The sequence below is a fragment of the Coptis chinensis genome, chromosome 6 (genome assembly GCF_015680905.1).
Source record: "Coptis chinensis isolate HL-2020 chromosome 6, ASM1568090v1, whole genome shotgun sequence".
In the NCBI taxonomy this organism is placed as follows: domain Eukaryota; kingdom Viridiplantae; phylum Streptophyta; class Magnoliopsida; order Ranunculales; family Ranunculaceae; genus Coptis; species Coptis chinensis.
In genome coordinates, this window is record NC_141461.1 from 48,557,026 (window position 1) to 48,576,195 (window position 19,170).

At 36.3% G+C, this 19,170-nt stretch overlaps 2 long non-coding RNA genes across 5 annotated transcripts; both read right to left on the bottom strand.

Moving 5' to 3' along the window:
- Positions 1-7,103: 7,103 nt before the first annotated feature.
- Positions 7,104-10,117, bottom strand: LOC147493347 (uncharacterized). Of its 4 annotated transcripts, none has more exons than XR_015200108.1 (4): positions 10,073-10,117; positions 9,256-9,347; positions 8,083-8,241; positions 7,104-7,938 (listed from the first exon to the last, which is right to left on the bottom strand). It is a non-coding gene; the product is annotated as an uncharacterized LOC147493347 (long non-coding RNA). The 4 variants fall into 4 exon arrangements; XR_015200106.1 differs by lacking the exon at positions 10,073-10,117 and having other exon boundaries at positions 7,104-7,424; positions 7,541-7,938; positions 9,256-10,009; XR_015200107.1 differs by lacking the exon at positions 10,073-10,117 and having other exon boundaries at positions 7,104-7,433; positions 7,541-7,938; positions 9,256-10,009.
- Positions 10,118-10,245: 128 nt separating this feature from the next.
- LOC147493348 (uncharacterized) lies at positions 10,246-11,286 on the bottom strand. Its single transcript, XR_015199242.1, has 2 exons — positions 11,184-11,286; positions 10,246-10,946 (listed from the first exon to the last, which is right to left on the bottom strand). It is a non-coding gene; the product is annotated as an uncharacterized LOC147493348 (long non-coding RNA).
- Between the last annotated feature and the right edge of the window lie 7,884 nt (positions 11,287-19,170).

A 19,170-nucleotide genomic window follows, 5' to 3' on the forward strand; every position in this document is an offset into this window, starting at 1 on the left:
CTACATTACAGCCCTTCTTATATTTAATGAAAAGACAACTCATAGTTTTTATTGTCTTTTTCAGGTTACAGAGAATTTTAGACCACTTATCATAAAAGCTACGTCTTAGCACTAAAAGGAGCCTTAATCACACTTATTATGAAAACCAAAAGCTGCTATGAAAAAGTGCTGAAAAAGTCAAAGTCAAAGGTCAAAGTCAAATGTCAGTGTCAAAGGTCAAAGCCCTCAACTCAGAAGACCAGAGATGGAGGTCCTTATCACTAAATATGGCATTCTCTAAAACCTATCTTGATCAAGAAGAAATAAAAAAAAGCAAAAGCATAAAGTAAAGTGTGAGGTGTCTCAATTGTAATGGAGAAGGGCAAATCAGTAAAAAACTAAGTAGGGGTATATAAACTATAAGTTAGGGAGAGAGAATGCACCTAGACTTAATCTAGTGTCATGTAGGATTTATTTTTCTAGTCTTTTTTCTTTCAAGTCATTTTACTTTATTGTTCTTCATTTCAATCTTGTTATTTTGCTTTGTTATTCAATCAATCAATCAATCTTCTTTTTGTTGTTCTTTGTTTCAATCTTCATTTCAATCCTTTCTTTCAAGTTTAAGTTTCAATGTTCTTCATTCAACTAGAAACTAAACAAGTTCTAAACTAAGAGTCTACCTTCCTTTTTTCAACTCCTAACATTCAAACTCTAAACAATATAGGATGAACCACATCAAAATCTTTGAGATACTCTTAACTAGTCAACTTCAATAGCTAATATTATTTCGAATAGGATTAAGATTGTCATCAATGACTTAGTTCATGTTAATCAATCAGCTTTCATTCCTGGCAGATCAATTCAGGATAATATTTTGTTATCACATGAACTTCTCAGAGGATATGACAGGAAGCATGGAACTCCGAGATGCTCAATCAAGTTGGATATAAATAAAGCGTACAACATGGTCAGTTGGGAGTCTATTATGGATATCCTCAAAGTCTTCAAATTTCCACCAATAATGAACAAGTGCGTTGTAACTCCTACCTATTCAGTTATGATAAATGGAGCTCCTTAAGGATATTTTGGTGGTGGGAGAGGTCTACGTCAGGGAGATCCGCTATCCTCCTTTCTTTTTGTTATAGTGATGGAAATCTTAAGTTGTGCTCTAATTCAAAGAATCTCACAAAGATCAATTTCATACCATTCAAAATGCAGGAAGGTGAAACTTTCACACCTCTCATTTGCGGATGATGTGCTTATGTTCTGCAAAGGTGAAAGTACTTTAGTCCAAGCAATCAAGGTATGTCTAGAAGAGTTCGGCAAACCTATGGCAGTAAAGATTAAAAACATAAGACTTCTCTTCTGGCCGGTTCCTTAAATGACCAAGATGCATCTGCTCTTGCTGCCATTCTAAATGTTGAATTGATTAAACCTCCAATTAGATACCTCAGACTTCCTCTCATCTCAACAAGATTGGGTATTCGAGAATGCCAGCCTCTAGTAGAGAAGGTCACACACAAAATCACAAATTAGAGGTCCAAATTGCTATCCCATGCAGGAAGGCTGATCCTGATCAACTCTGTCCTATTAGCTTTTCATATATATTGGGCCAGAAAATTTATTCTCCCGAAGACAGCTCTCGAACCGGTGGAAAAAATGTGCGCTCAATGTCTTTGGACATGCACTATCATGAAAAAGGGGAACCATCAAGCTAGTTGGAACTCTATATGCCTTCCAAAAGATAAAGGAGAACTGGGAGTAATGAATTTACACAGATGGAACATAGGAGCTTATTGTGGTCTAATCTTCAAGTTAGTTACAACTTACAAGGGAGGACACGATTTTGGTAGATTGGACATGGAAGCAACATATCAAGGATCAATATTTCTAGTCGATGAAGATTCCCAAAGATTGCTCGTGGACATGGAGAAGTATTTTGGGAGCTAGGAGGGAAGCAAAAAAATTTATCAGATACGCAATTGCAAATGGAGAGGATACCCTTTTATTGCATGATATCTAATGTTCTCGTTCCCCGTTGATTGAAGACACAGAAGCCAAGGCAGAATGGACATTTCCACTGAATTCTAAGGTGAGTGCTAGTATCTCTCAAGGAAAATGGAACTCTGCAGTAACTGATATGAGGTTTCAAACCTTGAAAGAGGTAGTTATGGCTGTAGAAATTAACAGGCATCTTTCTTTGGACAACATTGTATGGACCCCTCATCAAAGTGGTCGATTCACATCAAAGAGTGCATATACAGCCCTTTCTCAGGTAAAAGAGAAAACAACATGGCACAGTATGGTTTGGGGGAGATGGGTTCTACCACGCTATTCATTCACTACCTGGCAACTCTTCTCTAATAGTATACCCACCCAGGATAGGCTGGTCCAGAAGAAAATCATTACCCAATCTTCTTGTTGTTTATGCAGTAACAGTAGAGAGTTTTCTTCTCATCTGTTTCTGAATGTTCTTTTTCGAGGGTTATCATCACTAGAGTCAAACAGTTGCTTGGAATAGTAACAGACAATTGAAATGCCAATAGAGAATGGACTTCACTAATGAGGGCATGTAAAGCAACATATGTGGGGGATATATACAAAGTATTCATTTGTGCAGCAGTGAATTGTATTTGGCAGGAGAGGAATGCACGTAAATTTCAACAAACGAATAAACCAATTGAAGTCGTGTTTAACAAAATGGTAAGAGACTTGAGGAACTATTTGCAGGTGCTGAAGCCAGATGTTAGAGACACTCATACATCGAGAAATCTAATGCACAGACTAAATATTGAGTTTTAGCTAAAGCAACAGAGTATCTCAAAGTGTTCATAGATGTCGCCTCAAGAAGGAAGAATCAATGTGAACACAGATGGGTCTTTGAATAGTAAAGTCCCAAGACATGGTGGGGTGATGACAAACTCTGAGGGAAGAGTGCTGGCTTGCTTTAGTGGGAGTGATGGGCTCAAATCGGTGATTTTTCAGGAGCTAAAAGGGATAGAGATTTTCCTAGGCAAATGCATTCTGGAAGGATTCAAAGAAGTTGAGCTAGAATCAAATTCGTTGAGAGCTATAAATGCATTCAACAAGGTCGAGAAACCCCCGGTACTGCAACGATATCCTTGCTACCATAGAATTAAAGAAGTCTGAATTTTGATTCATTTCTTTTGCCCATGTATTTTGTGAGGTCAATAGAGTCGCATATTATTTAGCTAGTCTAGTGCAGGAAAATAGTCTTTGTACAGTCCAATTTGGTCATCCTCTCGATAAAGAATTACAAGCCTATATAAATGAGGATGCTAGTGGACAAGTGATGTAATGAGACATTGATATATTAATACAGGTGACGGACTGCCTAACCCTAGCTTATTTGTGGAAAAAAAATGCTTCAATCTAAGTTTGTTATTCATACAAGTTTCCATTCAAGTTTGTCATTCAATCTTTAATCTAAGTTTTCATTCATCAATATAAGTTTTTCCATTCAGGTTTTAGTCAAATTTCAATACAAGTTTTCATTCCTTGAAAACGAGTCATGGACTTTAAGAATACTACCTTCTCACCTTTATAAACTCCCATCAATCTATCTCTAAAAATCTTTGGTGAACCTCAACTAATCCCTTACCACTATGAAACAAACTTTAAGTACCTCTTGGGGAAGAACTGATTCTTCCCGTTCATCTCATAATGCTACTCCAAAAGCCACATCTATGTTTGAAGTCAAACCTGATCCAGAATTACAAACTCTGATCGAGTCCCTGCCCAAGAAAGTAGATGCTTTTTCCATACAAGTGAATGATAAAAAAAAACTACAGCAAGTCATGAACATCAACAATTCCCCATGTTACCTTTGTTAGAACCTTGACCATGCTGAACTCTCTTGCCCGTTGCTCTATGAATCCAATGAACATCAACCTGAAGAAGTTTGTGCCTTCAACATTTTTAACGCACCTTAGTGACAACATCCCAATTTTGCTTGGCATAACAACCAACAACAGCTAGGACCTCCAGGTTTCACCAATCAACCCGTTAGGCCACCTCCAAACTTCAATTCATATTTGCAAGGATATAATCAGCAATTCCAGCAAGGGCAAGCCCAATTTCCGAGCTCTTATAACTCTAATATCAACCGCAGCCTAGTGCCCGTCAATCCAAATTTCTCATATCAACAACCCATCAAAAACTATCGTTATCTCGTTCCTCCAACACCACTAGTGCATTCGTCCATTGATAAAATTAGTGAAAATTTTCTGACCGGCCTACATGAACCAACAATCTCAAATCCTGACATCCATTCAACAATCCCTTCAGATGTTAGCCTAAGACAAAATTCAGAAAGGCATGTTTCCTGGACAAGCGATTCCAAACTCGAAGCACACCAACACAACCTTTGAACTTAACAATGCACCAAGTACCAGTAATCAAAATCAGGGTGAAGTGAGCACAGTCTACACTCTTTAATCTGACAAAACTGTAGACAATCAAATCCTTATGCCAGATATTCGCCAAACTGAAGCTGAGAAAGAAACTGCACCTGTATCTGAACAGGACCCTAGAAGATACACCGTTCCATACACTTTGGGAGACAAGTATACCACTACTGCACTTTTAGACCTGGGAGCAAGTGTCAACTTACTTTCCTATTATCTGTTCCAACATCTAGGTTTCCATGATCTCAAACCTACTACCATGAAATTGCAGTTAGCAGATTGCTCCATCAAACACCCCAAAGATGTTGTGAAAAATGTCCCCGTCAAGGTCCAAGATTTTTCCTACCATGTTGATTTTGTCATTCTGGATACCACAATTGTTTACGATTCCATTCCTATCATCTTAGGGCGCCCCTTCCTCACAACTACAAAAAGCCATCATCAACTATTGCGATGGATCAATAATATTGTCTTTTGGGAATCAATATGTTGAGATTAATGTCTTTAAGCTGATGACCCAATCACTAAGTGAAGAGATAAAAATGGTCGATAGTTCGGACAATGTTTTAACTCCATCATTGGTTTCAACACCGATGGTGGACGAAGATAAGGATCACAAGTTTTATGATGACATGACTGAAGATGAATTTCTTCACCTCTATCCAATTAATTATTCTGATCCAACTATTGAAGATTGCATCGAGTATCTATCAGTTTCTAATGATATGGATCTCTGTGAACTAGCTAAGTGTTATTCCAACATGTTACAACCTCTCGAAAACTCCCATTTCCTACCACCAAGGTTTCACATCCTCCGCCATTTAAAAAGAACCTTGCGGTTGGACTCGACTTTCTCACCTCTCCCGTTCTTCACGAGTTTCTCAATCCTTCTGGCGAGAACGTCATACCCATGAACGAACTACGGGAGCATTTCATTTTCAAATGCAAAATAGTAGAGCCCCACTCATTCAAAGAGTTTAGTGTTAAACCCATTTGCTCATTCCTTCTGAAACCTCTACATCCTAAGTGTTCATTCTGAGCATCATTTTTCTCATCGTCATTTACTCGAATATCATTCCGTTTGAGAAAAACAAAAGTGCATGCTCGTTTAAGTTCTGACTCTATATACTAACCCTTGAGGTAAATAATCTTGGTGTCTGAATCCGTTTGGGGGTGAAAAACATGTTAGTTAGACAGACCCACAACTTTTTCAGTTGTTGATATATGATAAGATGTGTAATAATTTTTTAGGACCCACACAGTTTGATTAAAGTCTTGAGAATGTGACTTTAAGTGACTCATCTTTTACTTTCGGTGTACTCCTTTCCACTCTTATATAAAGGGAGTGCACCATTTTGGTACCCAAGCCCCAATTAATTTCTTTTCTTCTCTCAATATTATCTTGGAGTGTGTGGTTGCAAGCGCCGGAGCCTTAGTCTACAATAACTCTATTTCAAAACTGAGTATAATTGTCTTTTGATGTTCGAGCAAATGATATTTTTAGCACATGATGGGTGCCCAAAATTTCACCTCCTTCATTCTCTACTATTTTCTACTCTCTTCCCACCGACTTTCAACTCCTCATTTGGTGTAAATCATACCAATCAACTTGGTTCTAAACTTCTTTGTCAATTAATCTCAAGAACACTAGTTACACTCATTTGAAGCATCAAATGAGTATGACTTGGTGATAAAGTTATCTCATTTCCTCTTATTGTCTTTCATGTTTTAATCCTACACAACTTCATTGTTTTCAATGTTTTTCCTCTCTTAACAACTAGTCTTTCAATAGTTTTTTAGATTTAGAAAAGGTGAAGAAGAAAAGTTGACAAAGTTCTTGTTTTCATTCATCACCATTCCTCCCATCTTAAGATTTATGATGAACTTCAATCTCCTTACCAATACATACTCACCACAATACTATTACTTCAAATGGCACCACCATCATGGATCTAAGCTTGGGAAGAAGATGAACACAAACAACCATTTCTAAACTCTTCTTCTTCATTTTTTTTCATTTCTTTTTAAGTTTTTCAAGTTTTATGTTTTAGGATTTACTTATTCGTGTTTTCTTGTTTTATTGCAGATTCAATCAAACGGAACCAACCATTGGAACATGGCAGAGATCCGGGAGAAGTTGTCGAAAGCTCGAAACAAAAGGTGAACAAAGACCCACGCCCGCGCCATTTCATGCTGCGCTCGCGTGCCGCATCCGCGCTTTCTCACTCCCACGACCGCGCCGGACTACAACAATTTTATGTTTTTACATCACCGGAAAAGTGATGTTATAACTATTTCACATTACTTTCAAAAGTGATGTTAATAGCGGTGACGTTAAAAGTTTGCATGTTTTAACTTTTAAATTGATGTCTAGAAGTGATGTTGTAACAATTTAAATCACTTTTGGAAAGATGTCGTAGGGGAAAACATAAGACATTACTTCTTAAAGTGATTTCAAAAAGTGATGTTGTAAGAATACAAGTCACTTTTATAGTGACGTAATATTTATCAATTTGACATCACTTTTAAAAAGTGACGTTAAAGAATGACTATTGACATCACAAAAGAACTGACGTTAGAAAAGGACTATTGACATCACTTAAAAAGTGACACATCATTTAAAAAAGCACATCACTTGAAAAGTGATGTGAAACACTTTTCGAATCACTTTAAAAGTGATGTCGTATTGCTCAGAAATTTCAAAAAAAAAAATTATATATTTAGCCTAGTATACCATTTTCCTGCTCATTAATCATCAAATAAAAATGAAATGTATACACCACTGTACATCTACATATATCACCTAAACTCATCCCCAATTACAAATACATATGACACACTAATATAGTCCTCCATTGCTGATGATGTGACTCAAATTCTTTGGAAGGAGTTAAATCTTTAGCTGCACTCTAGGAAATATACTTCTAAGCTCGAGCAACCATGACATGTCATATGATTCTTCCCAACTACGATGTTGTCCAGTAACGATTCACAAGCATCTTCAAGTAAATCTAATACCTGCAACAACTATTAATATCAAGTTTACTGTCCAATTCAATTGGTTTCAGTTCTACCCTAGGGACTAGTTCATGACACACAATGTTCCAATTCAACATTGTAAGTAAATCTAATACCTGCATGCTCATATATACAATGCCCATGGTACCAAGTGATTTCTCTTATGCTCAGAGCTAGATTGTGTTTCCAAACAAAGTATATTCAAGCAATATACTTGTATATATCAAGCATTGTCTCTCCAGTGCGCCAAGAAAAGAACAAATATATTCACTGAATTATAAGTGGTCACAAGGCAAAAAGCAGCAGTGGTCTAACATATCAGCAAATAACTATGTATATAGGTCACATACTTAACAAACCATAAAAGATGTCTGAATCCAGAAATACTAATATCACAAAGGCACCAACTGTATTTGTATCCCGCTGTTTAAGCAATCAAGCCTAGCTCGCAAGACGAATATACTGCAAACGCCCTTGACAAGTCAGTAGCTTCAGATGTAAGTGTCCATGTTGCCTAGACAATGATAATCAGTACAGTAGTAAGGGTAGACAAAAAATTCAAGAAATGCTCACTTCATCTACTTAAAACAAGCAAATGGGTGATGGGGCAATTCAAGTGAAAGTAACACTAAAATTAATGGCAAACAAAAAAGCTTACGGATTCAGCTCGCCATCCATGTCCAAATAAAAAATGCACTGGTTCCAGGCCCCTGTAGCTGAACACCATCAATGGTGCAGAAATCCCGCCATGGGCAGTTGCAAGCATCAGCGGATGACCACGGCATAGGATCCTCATAATAGTCCCTTTCCTCGAACACTTCAAAATGAATAGATTAATTAATAGAGTCAGACAGTACCAAACAAATATGTAAAGATAGCTATGTTATCCTTAAAATTCATGACTGCAGTCATAACAGGGAGTAGTAGCAATAGAAGCATAGCATTGACATGAAAATTCTTATTGTGTGGAACCATTTACATGCACGAAACAAAACTTAGCTTTAGTTTAACCAATATCAGTTTATAAGTTGTAAGGAAACTCATAAGGAAGATCTCCTAAAACTTGAACTTCCTTTTTGCACAATGGTAAGGACTACTAGTTACGTATCATTGTCGTGCATTCACTATAAATCAGCTGCGATGCAAGAATCTGGAGGTTCGTAAAACACAAGCAACATTGACAGAGAAAGAAGCAAACCTGCACAATTATATACATTAATTTCCCAAGAGTCGAGATATGTCTTTCATGCAAGACGCATGTTAAACAGCTTGAAATGTATAATATCTTTATAAATCCCAAGCAAACCAAATCTGCATATCATTATCGTGAAAATGTACATCGCTATTGCTTAATGAACAGATTTTAGACCAGTACTATCAGACTTCAGACTCCGCAAGACACGACACATACAGAGCACAACCTTTTATTGCTAATTCTCTATCTTGTATACCGTAATGCACTCACTAAGGAATCACTCACCTGAGTTTTTCTTATCAAAATACCACACTCAACGACAAAAAATATTAAAGTAAACTAGTTCATCAGATATATTTGCACATTGCAGACTATGAGCCACAAGTCCACGAGACGAACACATATATGCTATCAGTGTGAGCTCACGCGTGTATTGGTAACTAAAAACATGTAGAGAACAACTTTTTTTTTTTTTTTTGGTAACTAGAACAAACATGCTCCATCACCAATATGAAATATCCACCCTCAATATTCAAGATAAAATTTCATTTCCTTTCAGTGCAATGATTTCATATCCATCCTGCCTTTCAGTGCAATGATTTCATTTCCTTTCAGAGCAAAAGAGAGAGAGCTAACCTTGTACTTCGGTAGTTGGCGACTTGGCGGTGAACTGGTGAAGGAGCTCTTCTCGGGTTCTTTTTTTTGGGGTAAAGTTCTTGACTTCTCGCCTTCTCGATTTTTTTTTTGTTTTTTTTCCGAACAAAAGTGACAAAACCAAAAATAAGAAAGTTTAAAACGCGATCTTTTCAAAATCTCGCAATATATACGGTTTTTACATTTAAATCGCGTTTTAAACGCGATATTTTGAAAAACACGAGTTCAAAACGTACAAGACACCTTGGCAATTAAACGGGTTTTAAACGAGTTTTATTAAAAAAAAACGCCGTACTTGGTGACAGTGGTCCTGATATCATCTAATTCAAGATTTCTCAAGCATCCAAGATAGAAGGAACAAAATCATGGTGGAACCACCCACCAAGTCCTTGAAGCAGCCCTGTTTTAAGTAAGACCCACACCGTAAAGTTTCCCAAACTTGGAAAGTAAAGAAGCATATCCTTTATGACAGTTTCTATGACACTTTAAAACAAATTACAGATTGACTAAAAAATGAAGAAAAATCATCTCTTAAAAGTTGCAGAATTGAATAGAGTGTTTATACTTTATAGCATGTCCTAGCATATGAAATGAGGATTTAACGATAGCAAGAAAATTAGATCAACTGAGTTCTAGCGATCAAGAAAATAGTTTATATATATGCCAAGAGCAGAAATCAAGCACAAATGTTTTATGACTTCTAGCAAAGAATGATACAACCTAGTAGCCTACTCCATTTAAGCATGAGGGCACTAGAGCAAGTACAAGAGAAGGAAAGGAAAGAGGAGCAAAAGAGTACCTAGAACAACATAGAAACCTTCACGGCAGAGAGCAAACACAGCTGCCTTACCCAAACCAGTTGTGGCCTACAATAGAATTTATTCCATTTCAGTCCACATATAAGCTCATAGAAATCAGCATAGAAAAATAGGTAAATAATACACACACATATCGGATATTTGTGGTGATTCCTACACTTATAATTAAATGTGGCTACATATTTTCCTAGATATCAGTATCATGCAAAAAACTATCAAATAATGCACAATGCATGCAGAACATCCAATACTATGAAACATATATAACAAGTTTTTTGTATTCAACGGAGCTGAGGGATTCTTACACCAGCTATTATACAAACAGGCCTGCCTGCAGAAGAAAACACAAGATGAAATTCATTATTTTTAGTATAAAGAACGCCTAAAACAAGAAAAAGTTATCTATAAATATTTCCGTGTTTTTCCTCATTGTATTCACTAATCACCTGATCCGGGGATATCTTTTTGAAACCAAACTTGTCAGTCCATACTGATTTTGATTCTTCAGCAGATGGGAGCACTATGTTTTTCACATTAAGGAACCCCAGCAGTCTCTCAACACATGTAAATATTTACAACTAAGGTTCCTAGTTGGGTTGGGTACTTGGGTCATCATACTAACACAACCACACTGCGCCTGCCAGTTACTATTCAGTAAAACAATCGAGACAAATAGTATATGATAGCAAGTATTTTCTGATAATAAACTCAAAAGAAATGATGTTTGACATCCCAGGTTCCCAACGGGGAAGAGATAAGGTAACCCTCAACAAGTAAATCCAACATTCATTACCAAAAAAGTCAGACATCAAAGAGGAACATATGCACTGAGAAGCCTTGCTGCAGGTTTGGGTCCTGAAAAAAAATAAAGTATAGTATTCAGTAGTGATTTCAAGAAAGCTTATTACCTGAGGACCCTACATAGGTGACTAAGTAACAGTCTTTCATGCGTTCTATTTATTAGAGGAAATCCTAGTCATTTAAAGAATGATCTGGACAACTCTCCATGAAATTAATTAGAATGGAAATATACTTGTAAAAAACTGACAAAAGACAAATAGAAATTCTAGGAAAGATATTGAAAATTAGTACCCGGCATCTGAGTAGATTCCTAGCTTCAGTCCCTTGATATATATGGACATAATCTGCAAACGCCTTAATGCCCAAGGGAAGGCTGAAGCTTTAGGAACTAAATTTCCCTACAGCCAAACATAAATTTAGATCTTACTCTGTTAAGTTTTACACGTGGAATGTGCAATAAACATAGTTAGACAAACTGACAAAGTACTTGAGAGTCCCTATCAAGTTCACCCCAACAATCATCTGATCAAATTAAGTTATTCACCTGACATGATATGTACATATATAGATTAAGCTAATATTACAGTAAACCAGTGAATATACTAACAAAGGAATATAAAAATGTACTTGATTCACTTACATGTTTACGCTGTCCTAGAATTCCGTTTTCTCTCCTCCTTTATCCGGGCTTGAGACCGGCAATGTAAAAGCTAGACAAGCTAAGCTTTCACACAGGCGGAGTTAAAAACGGTTTCACCTGCTAGAAACAATTCAGAATAATCGGTTAAGTAAACAATTATACACAACAACCACAAAATATAACTAAGGAAATAGTAGTTATCTACATCATTCACCATAGATCATCAAGTCACACAAGTAAAGTAAGCAACAAAAGTAGTCGTCTACATCATTCACCATAGATCATCAAGTCATTTCCATAATAAATTAATTCCCTAAACATAAATCTCCAAGGCTTAGGTAGTGTTTTGAAGCATCAAAAGTCAAGCTCTTGAGATTTGTGTACATCACAACTTAAGAATAGAACTTGTTGGCCAAGCCACAAAACAAGACACAGCATCTTCTATTGTCTTTAATTCTGTATTCCCCCTGACAAGCAACGCATCTTTCTGAATTGCAACATCAATAGAAACCTTTGAAAAATCAGGGCCTAGTGGCACATGATGCACTTTAGCTGTTGGATTATCAGTGTACCATGAACCTTCTGTGACAACATCGTCTGGAACAAGCCTAAACAATTTGCACTTCACTACTTTGGATTGAGCGCCTCCCTATACAAAGACACAAAATAATATTAATACTAAGTGTACGAGTATGCAAATTAAGTAAAATAGCTTTCAGCATTTTATACATACAACTGAATTCATATTTTGTTTGCTTTGCGCTGATAAACTTTGATGGTCACGTTGCGCCGTAGGAGGTGTTTGTAGATTTTGATTGCTTTGCACTGATAGACTTCGATGGTCACGTTGCGCCGTAGGAGGTGTTTGCAGATTTTGATTGCTTTGCGCTGATAGACTTCGATGTTCATGTTGAGCCGTAAGAGGTGTTTGCAGATTTTGATTACTTTGCGCTAATAGACTTCGATGTTCATGTTGAGCCACAGGGGGTGTTCGCATAGGGCAAGCTCAACCATCGAGAGAAACTTGATGTTTTTTTGGCAGGTCGAGACAAGGTTGAAAAGGAGACTGGTCTGACTAAAAAGAATTTAGGTATAAGTAAACACAAAGATTAATACATACACGTACTCATCTTAGAATCTTATAATATATTACAATAAAATATTTACCTCTTGATTATTCAACACTTTAGCAAGAGTTTCTTTAACATCAAACAATTCTTTCAGCACATCAAAATATTGGTGCTCTAGTTCACACATCCTCCCACTATACTGTTGAGTAGCATATAAAGTTGAAGCAGTAACTCCATATCCCACTCCTCTCAGACGCCCATTAGGATCAGGACCTAAAACTTGTGAGAGTGCATCATCTTTTCCACAGTCCATACTAGGGCTCATTTCATTCAGCTTGTCCTATAAAATAAGTAGAAAAATAGAGACAAATAATAATAGTAAAACTTAGCCACAACTATGAGAGAACGATGCAATCTATATTTAATTTTTGTTCTTAATAACGAATGACATACTATCTTTCCTTTCGCCAATTCATTAACCGGTTCTCCATTTTTCCTTCTATATATGGCCTACAACCCATACAGTGGATCTTGTAATAGGCACAGCACCATCGCTTTTATGATTCTACATATATATATCATAATTAAATAGAACATAAGTAAAACTTAATCAAATTTCAGACAAAAAATGTACTATTCAATAAATGTAAATTATTTACCAACTTATCTTCCAATCTACCAAAGCCTTTACGACTAGTAGTGTGGGGCATCTTGTGGTTAGCCGCTGCCTTCTTTCCAATTTCCCTTAATCTCTACATAACAAAATAAAATAAAATGATATTATATAAGTCTCAAAATATATTATACAATGGTTCAATAAAAATTGATACCTTGTATTCATCGGTCGAGGTATATGCGACAAACGCTCTCCAATCAACTAGCATTACATCAGGTGGGCAGTGTGCAACTCTATCCTCATCATTATCATAGGCGTCATAAAATGCACTCCTCAATTTTGTTTTGTATTCACGCCAATCTTTCCCAATCATTTTAAGAGTTTGTTTTTTAACATACTCTGGGACTACAAATCTTTGCTGTAAAAATTAAATAAAGAAAATCATTACACTTTTTCAATCATAACAAAAGATATATGGAATTGAAATAAACAAATTAAAATTATTACCTTTATACAATCCCACATTTTGTCTTTAATGCCTCTAAAACTGCCTTTGCTTTCGGGTACTTTATGCCAAGTATGAAAGCTAATAGGAACACAATTCCTTGCAAGCTTACCCAAGTAGCTGCTGAAGAATTCTGAATTAGGACCAACAGGTTGACCTTTTATATTGAAGCCGACAGACAACTTCTGACCACGTGGAATAGTTTTCAAGAAGTTTAGTTTTGTTGGTCCCCTATGTTTTTTTTTTCTTAAGATGGTTTAATCCTTCCGATGTATCACCCTCTCCTTCAAAGCCGTCTTCTTCCCAGTCAGTTTCTGGTTCATTCAATCCTGGTTGTTCCCCTTCCATTTCTGGTAGATCCCTAACCTTTCTCAGGTTGTCCCTTTCCACCTCTTGGCTAACAATTTGTTGTTGGCTTGGCATCTTTTCAATTTCCTGAATTTTATTCCAGTGCGATTTGGCTGAACCTCAAGTAGTTTGTACATAAATCATTATACACTAATAAGTATAATTAAGAACATTACATGGGAGACATGGGAAGGAGTTAAATATACACAACGACATAATCATACCTGCATGTACGCGTTCATTCTTGTTAGTTGTTGCTAAGCCAAATGCTCTCTTAAACTTTTGAACCTTAGCTCTTGTACTCTTCTGATACTATATTTTTAATGAAAAAAATAAAATTAGAATACTAAAGAAAACAAATTAGAACAATTAAATTGAGATAACTATATATGAATATGAAACAACTTACTGGAGTTAGTTCTATTGCTTTCTTCTTCGTCATTTTTCTTCACATGTACAATGAAAGATTAGAAAATAATCATCCTCAAAGAATTAAGAGTATTATGGGGCTTACACAGTTCTAAAAAAATTATAATTATTGCTAGTGGCAAAATGCTAACTCCATTATTATATACATATAACGATGCACAATGCTCAACAATATGTATCAAGAAATCAGTGTCGTCATTCAAGAAAAATGCATCTAGCATAACATAATAAATCAAGAAAACTATAGTAACATTGTCTAAACACACTGAATCAACAAATTAAAAAGAAAACTACAAAATAGTTCTAATAATCCACCAACACCCAAGTGTGGGATTAAAGTCCTAATCAACCCGTAAAACCAATCCAACGTTGCAACATTGTCCACCACCACAACTCCACCCTTCAACGATACTGAAAAAATGAATACACAAAAATAATAGTAAACTTGCTAATAATTATAAAAGATAAGCAAAAAATAACAAAAAACAATCTAACTAGGGAGAAAACACACAAGCAGAACTGGTTAAGTTTTATTAATTTCTTTTCCTTTTGTTGAGTACCCAAGTTCCCTCACAGTCTCGATGCTCATACACTTCATCACCCTCATCACCTTCCACTTCATCAACTAACCCCGCATTTGCAAAAGGTGGTGGAGTGGTCACATTGCTAAGATCTTCCTCACCATTACACTCGGAGTCACGAAATCCACGAGGAGGTGCTCTCAAAACCACATACCAGTTGCTATTACTTGATTCTCGAGCATAAAAAATAGGTTCAGCCTGGGATGCAAGAATAAAAGGGTCATGCTTGTGTGTTAAACCCTGATGCAGATTGACTAATGTCAATCCCTCTTCAACTTTGACCCCACTTCCTACGTTTGCCCAATCACATTTGAACAATGGATATTGAAATGTACCATAATCTAGCAAAATTATTTCCTTGATCACACCATAATAGGTCACAACTTGCTCGATTTGCCTGTTGTCCTTAGCACTTGCCCTACATAAGCTACTAGCGGGCAGTGATACTCCGGAGTTTTGAGTTCCTTTCTCACCATCCTTAGTGTGGAAGCGGTAACCATTTATCACATAACCTTTATAGCTCACAACATCGGGATATGGACCATCAGAAAGTGAATCCAACAAGCTAGATACATGTTTCACTTTCTTCTCATTTTCAATCTAAAGGCACATTAAAAAAAAACACATAGTCAAGTACTCGCAAAGAGTAAAAAAGTTTATAAAATGTAAATGTAAAACAGATCCTCACCTCTTGCTTAAACCACTCATTGAAACATTCGACATGCTTTGCTACTAAAGCACCTTCGTTTCTCCATAAGCGAGGTTCTCTACGGACAAGCTCTTTCTTATATTCTCTGCTTAATTACAAGGTAAGTGTTAAGTATTTTGACTTCCCATGTATACTTTTAAGTGCTACATTTAACAAAGTTACTTACTCAATGTACGGCTGAACTTCCTCAAAATTGAGTAAAATGCAACGATGTGCAACTTTGACCATATCTCTTTCTTATGTTACAACTTTCCCTTTTAATAGTGGTTTTCCTTCTTGAATAATGGATTCATCATCATAGTTTTCATTTCTACTTTCTGGGTCGTTATTCATTTCAACTCGTTTCATATGCTCAGTGAAAAATGCCACAGTCTCTTCAGCCAAGTTAGACTCAGCCATGCATCCCTCAGGCCTTGCGTGATTTCTAACACTTGCTTTCAAATCCTTCATGTACCTATATTTGGTGAATAATTGAACTTTTAGAACCCAATATACTGAAAACATACTTTATAGATTTTAGCTAAATTAAAACCTATTAATAATGACTTAAATAAATTTAATACCTTTCAAAAGCGTACATCCAACGGAATTGTACCAGTCCTCCAAGGCACACCTCTCGCATAAGATGAAGTGTTAAGTGTACCATGATGTCAAAAAATGATAGAGGGAAATATCTTTCTAGTAAACACATTGTCACAACCACTTCATCCTCTATACTCTCCATCTTTTCCAGATCAATAGTCCTTTGACAAAGTTCATTGTAAAACGAGCAAAGTCTGAAAATTGCGTTTCTTGGCCCTTTCGGTAAGAGATTCCGCAAAGCCATAGGCAATAGTTGTTGCATTAAGACATGGTAATCATGAGACTTCAAGTCATAAATAGCATAGTCAGTTAAGGAAACGCGGCTTGATATGTTAGAACAATACCCATCAGGCAACTTCAATGCCTTCAACCTTTCACAAAATATTTGCTTCTCACTCTTTGACAAGTTGCATCACGATGCAGGAAGCAATGTTCTATCCCCATTTTGCTTAGGATGCAAGTCATTTCTTATTCCCATTTCCTGCAAGTCTTTCCTAGATTTAATGTTATCCTTCGATTTTATTTTCATATTCAACAGTGTCCCAAGCAAGCTTTCACAAATGCTTTTCTCTATATGCATAACGTCTAAATTATGATGTAACAAGTGAAATCTCCAATAAGGCAAGTCAAAAAAGATAGATCTCTTTTTCCACATAAGGCCTTTTCTTTTTATCTGTTGTGTTGCTTTTCCATGACCTTTTTTCAATGGCACACCCTTTCCACGTTTTCTTTTCTTTAGTGATATAGGTTTTCCCCAATCATCTCTCAAATCTCTTACCACAGATTTTCCCCAATCATCTTCAATACCTTTTACCTCATCAAAAATCATTGTTCCTTTCAAAGGCACCGGCTTCTCTCCAAGTTCTTGTTTCCCATCAAACCAACTTTTCTTCAAACGAAATGGATGATCAGCTGGAAGGAACCTTCGACTTCCCATGTAAGAGAATTTCTTGCTATGCTTTAGCCACACCGCACATGTATTAACGCCACACTTGGGACATGCAAATCTACCCTTCGTTGCACATCCAGCTAGGTTACCAAACGCTGAAAAATCATTAATGGTCCACATTAAAATAGCTCTTAATGTGAAAGTTTTTTTCTCGTATGCATCATAAGTTTCCACACCTTCTTTCCATAAAAGCAGTAGGTCATCAATCAATGGCTTCAAGTAAACATATATGTCATTGCCTGGCTGGCTAGGACCAGGAATTATCAAAGTCAACATCATATAACTCTTTCGCATGCACAACCACGGAGGTAAGTTATATATCGCTAAAATGACTGGCCAACAACTATGCCTTGAACTTAGAGTTCGGTGGGGATTGACACCATCAGCTGACAATGCCAAACGAAGGTTGCGTGCTTCTTCACCAAAAGATGGCCAACTTCTATCAATATGCTTCCACGCAGGACTATCAACTGGATGACGCATGTTTCCATCACTACTTCTGTTCGATGCATGCCATGTCAGTTGCTTCGCTTTGTCGACAGACATAAACATCCTCTTGAACCTTGGTATAATAGGAAAATACCTAAGAACCTTTGCTGGAACCTTCTCCCTTATTTGCTTTGTATGCGGATCAATTTTCTATCGACTACCATGGCACTTTGGACAACTCACAAGATTTTTATAATAATCACCCCTATATAAAATGCAATCATTTACACATGCATGAATTTCTACAAAATCCAAATCAAACTTCCTTAACATCGACCTTGCTGAATTATTTGATGTAGGAATAACATTATCCTCCGGAAGAATATCACTAAGAATCTCCAGCAATTCAGTAAATCCTCTATTGGACCAGCCACGCTTTGCTTTTAGACTATACAATCTAACAATCGTCTCCAACTTGCTGTACTTACAGGCTTCATACAGGGGCTTCTCAGACTCCTCAACTGACTTTCGAACTTTGGCTGTGTTTTTTGCATCATCAGGAAAGTCCTTCGCATTACTTGCATACATCGCTTTAAATATTTCATATGTCTCTATCTGGTTGACGTTTGTATGTGCAAATCCTTCATTTTCTAGAGGCACTTGCACTTCCTCTCCGTGCAAAATGAACGGATCATAAGTCATATCAATACCCCACTCTATCAAATGGTCTTTTACGACATCTGGACTCAAAAGTTCAAAGTTTAAGCACTGATTGCATGGACATCTAAGGATTGTTTTGTCTTCAAAGGGAGCTAAAGCGATTCTAATGAATTCATCAACAGCAAATCCATACTCGTCCCCAGCTCTAGTAATTATAAAACAAATCATCAATATAACCTTTAAGTACTATATATATATATATATATATATATATATATATATATATATATATATATATATATATATATATATATATGTTTTTTAACTAAAGTAATATAAATAATGTAACGTACTGAACCTGTTTAGAGATCTCCACGACTTGTCCATAACGTTGTTTATATATTCTGCCTACGAACGAGGAACTGAATGTCACGGCCTACTTTCCTTCTATAGACTAAAATAGGTAAATCTAAAAAAATTAAAGGTTAAAACCACACCACATACAATTATAACTTAAAAAATTAGATCATAGATTTAAACTTTTTAATTTGTACTTGGAATATTCACCACAAGACTTAACATCTTACAACTCAAATCGCACATTAAATACTAAGAAGAGACACACCAAAAAACCATGCAACGAAAATACAGTTATTTCACAACAAGAAAAAGAAGAAAATAAGGAATGAAGCATTCATCATTAAAACCCTCGCAAAAAAAAAATGTAACAACTAGGCAGTCACCAATCAAGATAATCTCA